This window comes from Microtus ochrogaster, chromosome 1 (assembly GCF_000317375.1).
Source record: "Microtus ochrogaster isolate Prairie Vole_2 chromosome 1, MicOch1.0, whole genome shotgun sequence".
Taxonomy (NCBI): Eukaryota; Metazoa; Chordata; class Mammalia; order Rodentia; family Cricetidae; genus Microtus; species Microtus ochrogaster.
Window position 1 is genome coordinate 32,075,154 of NC_022009.1, and position 9,515 is coordinate 32,084,668.

The window sequence follows — 9,515 nt, forward strand, 5'->3', positions numbered from 1 at the left end:
GGATTTGCCGGATAACTGATAATCACACCAGAAGGCTGCTAAATTATTGTTCACTGCCAATAGAAGCTTTCTTATGGGGATGTGAAAAGAACAGATAAGATACTTATGAATTTTGTAGAAATAGTACAGATTTCTAAGTAACAAAATACCTTTTCTTGTGTTGTAATTTGGGGGATATTTTGATTGTATTAAGCTATATTTCTTTCAGTGTTCATTTCTATTGCTTTTTATAGTATTTTGATGAGCTAAATAATCTCAAGAAGCCATTTTACTTGTGTAATAGGTTTAAAACATGCTGTTGTGGAGTGTTGTGTAGTTTGTTATATGTAGGCGCTGGAAGACTGTTACCCATTTTAAAGATGGCAAACAGATGGCTTCACTTCTGTGAGGGTGCCCTGAGTAGCGGCAATGAAAGCCGAGTGACACATCTACATTCCTATAATAGTCAGAATTCAAAAAGTCAAAGTTCCGACTTTTCTCCAGAGCTTGAATTACTTTTATTTTTTCCTGTGTTTTCTAAATGTTTGAATCTTCTCTGTTGTGCTAATTCTGTTTACCAAGTGAGACTACATTTTCCAAGGACATTAAAAATATTTCAAAAATATTATATTTGTTGTCTTTTGACTTCTAACTATACCTAGCCCACATCTTGGACGTTATCATTCTTGGTAGGTCACACTTTAAGGACAGATGATTACTATCTATCCCATGTCTTTAACATTACAATTTTTGGTAGGTCATACTAAGGATGAATTATTACTGTGGGTTGCATTTATTTTGCCAATTGATACGAATGGAGAAATTGAGAGATAATTTGAAAATTCCCACATGAAAGTTATAAAAGGAAGCTTCTGGATTTTTTCAACAATATTATTATTTTAATTAGACTAATTATAGAGTCAATAAATAGGTACAGATAAATGGAATTTCTCTAAATAGCTGCAATTTGGAGCTATTTTCAAAAAGGACTTACAACAGAGTGAGGGTGGGGACTGGCTTTCCCTTCCTGGGTGTGTGAGCTAAGATCTGAGATGCAGACATTAGGAAACAAAAGGGGAAACTGGGGTGTAATTTCCAGAGGGGCTTGGTCCTCAGTCCTGTTACCAAGACAGGACTCTTCTGTGCAGAGTACAGGGTTCTCCCGGGTTGCACAGTAAGTGCCGCTAGATAATCATAGCCCTTTTGGGGAATGACTGCAGTGAATCCGGTAAATAATGAAGATGGGCCTGGAAGTCAGCAGTGCCCTCTTCTCCCTTAATGTCATCTCACATCTTTCTATTTGACTCAATTAAAACTCCTCTCCTTCCAACACTTGCTCTGGTCTAAAGGCACCAGGAGTTTAGGTTATGCTCAGATTTACTTTTCTTACAGTAACTCACAGATGGACATTTTGAGGTTAATTTCTCTTTTGTAATTCTCTCTCTCTCTCTCTCTCTCTCTCTCTCTCTCTCTCTCTCTCTCTCTGTGTGTGTGTGTGTGTGTGTTATATGCTTGGGGTTTTGCCTCACTAAGCTGATATTTAAGGCTCATTGTAGCCTCATGTGCATTTGGACGTTGCCACTGTAATTAAGTTACCCAATATTAGACAAAATTGGTAGCTACTTTATTAAAATGAAACAAACATTAAATGCCTGCTTATAGGTAAACTGTACGTAGTTTGACATGAACTCACCAGGTGGTGGAGCCCAGGTTTCAGTCTTTTCACAGAGTTACTGCCTGAGGCAGCTTTGCTTTCTCCACTCAGGGGGTCATCTCTCCTTTCTCATTTTCTCTCTTCTACTGAAATGAGATCTTAAGATTCTGTCTCCCTTCAACCTCAATTCATCAGTACTTTTAACTGTGTATCATCAATGGTTTTTTTTAAAATATTGTTGTTTTTTATTATTATGTTTCTTCCTATTATTTAGTTTTTAAGTTTCATGCAAATTCTATTGTATGTTCATCACATTTCTCCCCGTTCTCCCAACCCTCCCTTTTGCCACCCCCCCTTCATCCTTCAACCCAACAACAGAACATTGGGCCAAGAAAATGTGGGAAGTTTTCTTTTGGTATTGTTTTTTGTTTTGTTTATTTATTTTTTAGCTAATAGCTACATTATAACTCATGAGTACATCTTTTGTGTATCCATATATTATTTCATTACAAAAATTTCATTCAATTATATAATTACAGTGAACAATAAAAGAAGTATTGATGATGTTACATAGTCTAGGACTCTTGTGCTCGGTTGTTGAGAGTAACCATAGATGGCCTGGATACTTGCCATCCTAGCACAAAGGAGGCTGAAGCAGGATAATGAGTTTTGCTAGTTCAAAACCAAGATATAAACAGAGTACAGTGCAGTATTGGCAGGGAAATTTCCAAAACATGGGTCCTAGCAGGGAGCTCTCAGTTATATAACCTTAGAAAAGTGACTTTAGTATTTCACTAGTCTGTCTCTACATCACAGAAATGATAGCATAGTAATGCTATTTCACAGCCTGGTCAGGAAGCTGAAATCAGTTGACAGATCTCAAAGTCATGTGTTAGACTACCCTTCACTTGATGCTGGGTTCTCTGTAATGTTAATTACTTCCATGATTAGTTGGCTACGACCTTGTCACTCATATTTTTTCATTACTGTTATCTAGAAAGGTGACTCGCATTCTTTTTTCTGTTTACTTCATGTGGTTGGAAGGATACAAACACTACAACTTGGCTAGGTGATTTTTCTTCTTTTAATGATAACCATTTTTTATCCTCTGGTGCTTATTGGACTCATTAAAGATGTAAGGGTTTGTTTCCAGTATTGTGCTTTCTATAGCTCAAGCATTAGGGGGCCAAGTTAGCATGGGAATGATGTGAATTGGGGGCTGATCAAATGTCAGCTTGAAAGTCCCACTCCCCTGTTTCTGGCATATTTCCCTCCTGAGATAGGCATTTAGTTTTGAAAGCTACTGATGCAGAGGGTGAGTAAAATATCCAAGTACATCAGTGATTTCCATAGTCTGAGAATGCAATTAGACTTAGGTGATATCACTTATCTTAATGAACACTTAGCAGCAGTTTTCATTTTTGCTAATGGATCATCATTGAAGATATGAAGTCATAACTCATTGTGCTGGACAGGAGGAGCTGGGTGGATTCTTAGAACTGCTTAAGACCACAGCACCTTGGAAATGACAGTTTTCAGCTCCTAGAATAGGAAGTACTCTGGGGGATGCCTGGCAGCCAAAATTAGTTTCAAAATGGGCATCTTATAGAAGAAACTGTCCTCTAGTTGAACATATGTATCAGACCTACTGTGGGAGTTAGATCAAGTGGGTTGTTTCTGTTTATGGCAGGGCAGGGGGTTGAAGAATGGGATGGCCTTTTACATGTTAGAACTCTGCCATTGAGCTACATCCCTGGCTCAAGATGGTTGTGTCTTCAGCATCCCCTCTGATGGTGAGTTGTATGATCTGAGATGTCTCTCTGCATTAGCTCTCCTGCCCTGATAGAGCACCACCCATTATGTACCTAGGGCAGTGAGAACTTATTTTCTCTCATTCTGGTGACTAAAATTTCAGAGTAAAACTACGGACAGAGTTGGATTCTTATGAGGCATCGTTTCTTTGATTTTTTGAGACCACATTTTTTTTTTCCTGTGTTCCTTGACATGGTCTATCCTCAGTAGGACTTTATATCCTAGTCTTGTTTTTTTAATAAGACACAGAGATGTTAAACTCCATTTCTAAATATAGCCTCTTTCTAAAATATAGGAGATTAAGACTTCAACAAATGAATTTATGCATGAGTGGATAATGGGTTTTTATTTAATTTTAGCATGCATTAGGAGTTAGAAATTCTAACAGTTAACTAATATGCCACTTTCTAAAGTTTTTTGCTTTGCTCACCCTGCCAATATGCTTCAGAAATAAATTCCTCAGTGATGTTTCTATTTATTCAGTAACTGAGCACAATTTCTCCTCATTTAAGAAGGTAAAGAGCCATCGCATCTTGTAAGGAGATGCTGCTACCATCAGAAAGCCTTTCTGAGACATTTGCAAAGCTCTCATGAATGATGCATAGAGAAGTATGCCATAGGTGTAATTTTTAAAAAGTTATGAATCTTGGTAGCCACTTTATTTTGATGTGTGTGTGGTTTATGTGCTGTGGCTGACCTGTATCTTAGAATGTCCTGGAAGGGCAAACAATTTATACTTTAGCATTCTCAAAATCCCGCAAATTCTGCTGGGAAAGCTGGGAATGCTAGTAGGATTGGACTTTTATTCTTCCACATGGCTTTGCATGCACTCCAAGGCCAGCTGAGAAGGCTCCTCCTTCCTCCTACAATGTATATGAACAAGCCTAGGGACATAACCTGAGTAACCCAGGCCCAGAAAGGATTAGCACAGGATGTTATGGAATCTGTGTATCTAGGATGTTATCTTGGTAGGGCATAGACTTTATCAAGGTATGTCACTGTGACTTTATGCATCCCAGGCTCTGAAAATCAGGGCACCACTTGCCCTAGGGGTGGTGTTCTGCGAAGTTGGAACTTCTTCTGGAGCTGTTACTAGTTTTAAAATTACTTCTATGCTTTGATTTTTTTTGAAAAAAAAAATGGCCAAGAGGGTACAGAGGGAAAAAGAAAACTGAACAATCAACATGAATAAGTAAGAAACATCAACTTTAAGCAAAGGCCTAGACCTAGGAACTTGACTCACCAAGTATAAGCACTGGCTTCACAAATATGGAGTTTGGATCATTAGAATCTATATAAACAACTGGGCATAGTGCCATATGCCTATAAGCTCAGTGACAGCAAGATGGGAGGTAGAGACAGAATAATGTTCCATATTCACTGGCCAGCCCTCCTAGCCTACTTGGCAAAATTCCAGCTTAGTGAGACATCCTGTCTCAAACAAAAATGTGGAAGGCACCTGAGATGATACCCAAGGTTGTCTTCTAACTTGCACATGTATGTGCCATTCACATACAACTCTACCCACAGCCATAATCAAAGGACACCCATGTCTATAGATACACATGTAAACACATACTCTCAAATATCTGAAACACCCCACTTGATTCTTGATTGAAACTGCCTGCTGTTAATGTACACTCATAGAGAAAGTAGCATTCTAGTCCAAATTAATTGTTTTATTAATTTATTAACACATTTTTGAATGTTGAGGGAGTAGAAGAGCATTGAAGGGAGCATTGTAGTCTAACTTGATTGGGTAGCAATGAGTCAGTGTGAATACCAGGGAGTTGACATGAACAGTGCTTAAGAAAGTGAAGAAAGTCCATTGGGAAATGACAGTACTAGGTCATCTGCTCATAAGTCCTTCTCCTGATCTGTGTCTCTTTCTCCTTGACTTGTGCTCTGTCATCATTTTTGAGTAAAGATTTGCTTGTGGATGTCATTCTCATCAAGTTCCCAGTCGAGTTCCATTCTGTAAAATGCCATTTGTGGTGGCCACATCTCAACTCATTTTTCCAAAGCTCTCTATCAAACAGCTCCCGGAGGTGGAAGAAAGGAAGTGAAATTGAATGTATCAGCAGAAGCAGTTCTATCACATGAGGGGCTTAGTGCTGGGGCTTGAGTTGCTTTTGCTGTTTAAAGCTAAACAGGTCCAGCAGGCTGAAAATTTGATTTCTGATGTTTAGGCGATTGGAAAAGATTGATATTTCCTGTGCTTTACGTGAGCAACAAGAGGTGCAGAATGGTGAAGTCATGTTCCCAAGTTAACTTACTAAACTATTGTGGACTTATTCCAATACCCCTCAGAACCAGGTCCTGTGTTTCAGCCAAGCTAAAGAAGGCTTGGGTAGTCCAGTCTCGTGTATGCATTTAATGATGTCCTCATAACCATCTCTGTTTCAAATCTACTTTATTACTCTCACTTCCCACTGCTCTCTGACATTTTGTTTTACTTATATTTAGCAGTGTAGACTGCTGGTATTCTGCCCAAGAATTAACTGGTTAAAACAAAGATTGAAAAATGAATCTTAACTATCTTTTCTAGAATTAAGTGTGTGCCTGTGTGCATGCGTGTGTGTGTGTGTGTGTGTGTGTGTGTGTGTGTGTGTGTGTGTGATTTGGGTACCTTTCACCGATTTTACCTCTGTGATGGTAATTTTGTTCACATAGGCCGGAGTACATGTACTAAATCAAAATGCAGCCTGAGTTTTAGACAGAAAAATAAGGATATACCTTCTTTATTTTGTGGGAGGGTATGTTCTCTTCTCTTTTACTTCTGTGGGAAGAGATATAGAGTTTCTTATCTCTTACTTCCCTCCTCTGCTCTCTCCTCCTTCCCCCTTCCCTAAAATTAAATAGCTTAAGGCAATTGACAGTATATATGAGTGCAGAGTGAACAATCTTTTTACATTTGGGATAAAGTACAAGAGCAGTGTTCTGACTGTGTATAACCTAACAAGGACCTGCTCGTATGTCTACATAGCTATGTGATTTCTTAAACAATCACCAATATCTGTCTGTTCCACGTTCTTCCTCATCCACATACATGGAGGCTTGTATAATCTGCCATCTGTTTTCAAAATGTATTTTCCTTTTAATAACTTATTCTGTGTGTTGCACAACCACCCTGGATATGATCCTGATTATGCTTCTCTACGGTTTTATTTTAAGCATGAGAATGGCTTGATCCTAACCTGTATCCCATCATGTTCGAGGGGTAGCATGTCCTTGAGACATTCAGAAAGGGTCGAGGATTTTTCCCCTTCTCGTTTCACAAATCCAGAAAGATTCTTCAGAATGTAGCCTTGACACCTCAGTATGACCAATTTCTTGGGGGATGAGAGTGTGCATTGTAAAACCTACTTATTCAGAGCAGAAGCTTACACCATTGCCATTCAGAAGCATGCCTAGGATTCCAAAATGAACTTGTGTGATGAATTTTTCATTTTTTTAAACTCAAAACCAGATAACTCACCTGGAAAAACACAGTATGTAATTTCACTTCATTTGCATAATCAGTATTGTATAACCCACTGAAATCTGCATTCTCCTTGTGAAGGGGACATAAGATTTTCTCTTCTGATATGTATGTTATGTGTGGTAAAATATTTTGGTGAAGAAGTAGGCCATGTTTATATTTTTGGATTCAGTTTATTTTTTCCCATTGGCTTTTTTTCTAGCTCTTGAGGATACTGGCCTATTTTTTTTTTTATTGATACTGACTGTGTAGCATGATAAAATGCTATGTGATTAAAGGTCACTTGAACAGTCCCAATGAATTTCTGTAAATATTTAGAAGGTATTTATATTATGTTATCAGAAAGATGTGTTTTATAGTACACCATAAAAAGTTTCCCTATTCTAGCTCCTGGTTCACCTCATAGAACTGAAGCATTAGGTACTGACATGCTTCTTACAGAACCTACTTTTCAATAATATTTCACTCTGATCCTATGTATGGATTAATAAGACCATAGAATTTAGGGTCATTTTGTAAAGCAAGTACAGTACTACTGGAATTTGCAATTATTTTCCAGATGCATGCACTATACCTGTCTCTCAGGTCACCTAGTTTCTTAGTGTTCAGGACTATTCATCCATCTCTCTATCACTCAGTAGTTCTGCATAGGTTGGGGTAGCTAAAATTATAAAAGCTATTTTGAAATACTATCTTTGTGATTTTTTTTAATGGAACCTCAAATGGAAGACCTGAAAGAGGTTTACAGATTGCCTCTTCAAACAGATCAATATCCGAAGGTCTTTCTTTGATTCATTCATTTGTTTTATAAAGAATTCATAAATGCTTGCCATATGCACATGTGTATTCCGTGGCAATAGTCCAGATCAATAGCTGAGACTCTTCTGCCTACAAGGAGACTGCATGGAGGAACAAGGCCCTGCAGCTGGTGTCTGGACTCAGGTTCCAACCATGTCTTCTATTCACCGATCAGTGTCCATACATTTACAGTACTGGTGGCTGGGAAGAGGCATGTGCTTAACACCAATGGGAAAATCTGTAATCAGTGAATACAAGAAGGAAAGTGAAGTTGTCTAGGTTTGAGAAAAGTACCTCTAACAAATGAGAAACATGTCTAAACTATCGGTAGGGAAGATCAGCAGAGTGCACATCATTTTCTGAATTTTCATGTTAAGAGATGGTGGTACTCTTTCCTCCCACTTTACCTGGATTATCTAGGTGGTTTGAGATGAATCCAGTTGCTCAAGTTAACCCAGAGAATAAGTAGATGCTGTTTGAGGTTATATGTCCTCAGAGCCCACCCCTTGCTCAGCACACTCCCATGCTCTATCACTCTTAAACCAATGTACTTTGTGCTTAATTGCTGCTGGTCCCCGGTTATCCTTTTGATATCTAATTCTCTCAACGTTCTGTAAACACAGCTGATCCAGAGAGGAACCGGGAGCTATCACCCTGCACTTATTTAGTGAGTGGCTGACCTGAAAACAAAGCCAATTTGAATTGACCCCAAACCCACTGATTTTTTAGAATGGCAAACCAATCGCTATGTGGCTGTTGCAGGAGACAGAAGGACATATTGTTCAGATGCCATGAAAGCAGTTCTTAATGAGAATAACCCGATAGACCATCAGTCAGTTACCCAGGAAACATCACAACACCTTAAGAAATGGACTAAAATGTTTCTAGGTAAAAGCTATAGGAGGATCATTCTTGATGCACCATGCCCCCCCCATTTTTGTTGTTGTTATTTCTTCATTCCCTCCTTCTGCAATTGAGTTTGCATGGCTACTAATCCAAACCTCTGACGGTGGTCATCAGGAATTGTTTTAGGAGCATCTATCAACACAACCAGTCACGCAAGTGCTGGCTCAAACTAACGTCTAGGGAGTTTAATGTGGAAAGGTGGTCAGTGTCTGGCAGCCCCTATACTGCAGGAATCACTTAGCAATCACCCCTCGAACTCCCAGTAAAATGAGCCAGACAGGTGGAGTAGTGAATATGTATTCAGATTTGTTTGTTCGTTTGCCTGTTTGTTGAGTGTGATGGGATGCCCCTAAGAAACTAGGCCTGGGATGCAGCTCAGCTGGGAGTGCTGACACACATGCACAAAGGCCTGGGTTCCGTACTCATCACCATGTAAACTGACATGCTGGCGTTCACCTATGATTCTAGTAACCAGATCAAAACTTCAAGGTCTTTCTTGGATACACAGTTTAAATCCTTTTTAAACCCCTAGAGTCTATGCTTCACTAGAGTAGGTCTTATTTTTACTTTTCATGTTTTCAGATCTAGACTTATTGGAGCCAGGAACCGTCCCACTGCTTAGACTATCTTCTTTTTTCCCTTCATCTTTCTCTGCTCCTGGGCATCCCTTCATGTACCTTTCTCCTTCTGAGTGATTTTCAGGATGGGGGAGAGGCTATTCTGGTCTTTCAAATTCCTTCTCTAATCCCACATCTTGGTCATCTAACAAAGCATGTTCATTGTTATGTCACAGTACTTATAACTTGTGCTTAGGAATAAGAGCTGTGCACAAGATCTTTAATATCTTTGGTGATTCTATATTGCAAGGAAGTCATTTTCAGGCTA

The 9,515-nt window shown here is 38.9% G+C and overlaps 1 protein-coding gene across 3 annotated transcripts in view; it reads left to right on the top strand.

The window, feature by feature from the left end:
* Positions 1-9,515, top strand: part of Flrt2 (fibronectin leucine rich transmembrane protein 2) — a 91,582-nt gene that overhangs the window by 72,015 nt on the left and 10,052 nt on the right. The window lies entirely within an intron of this gene.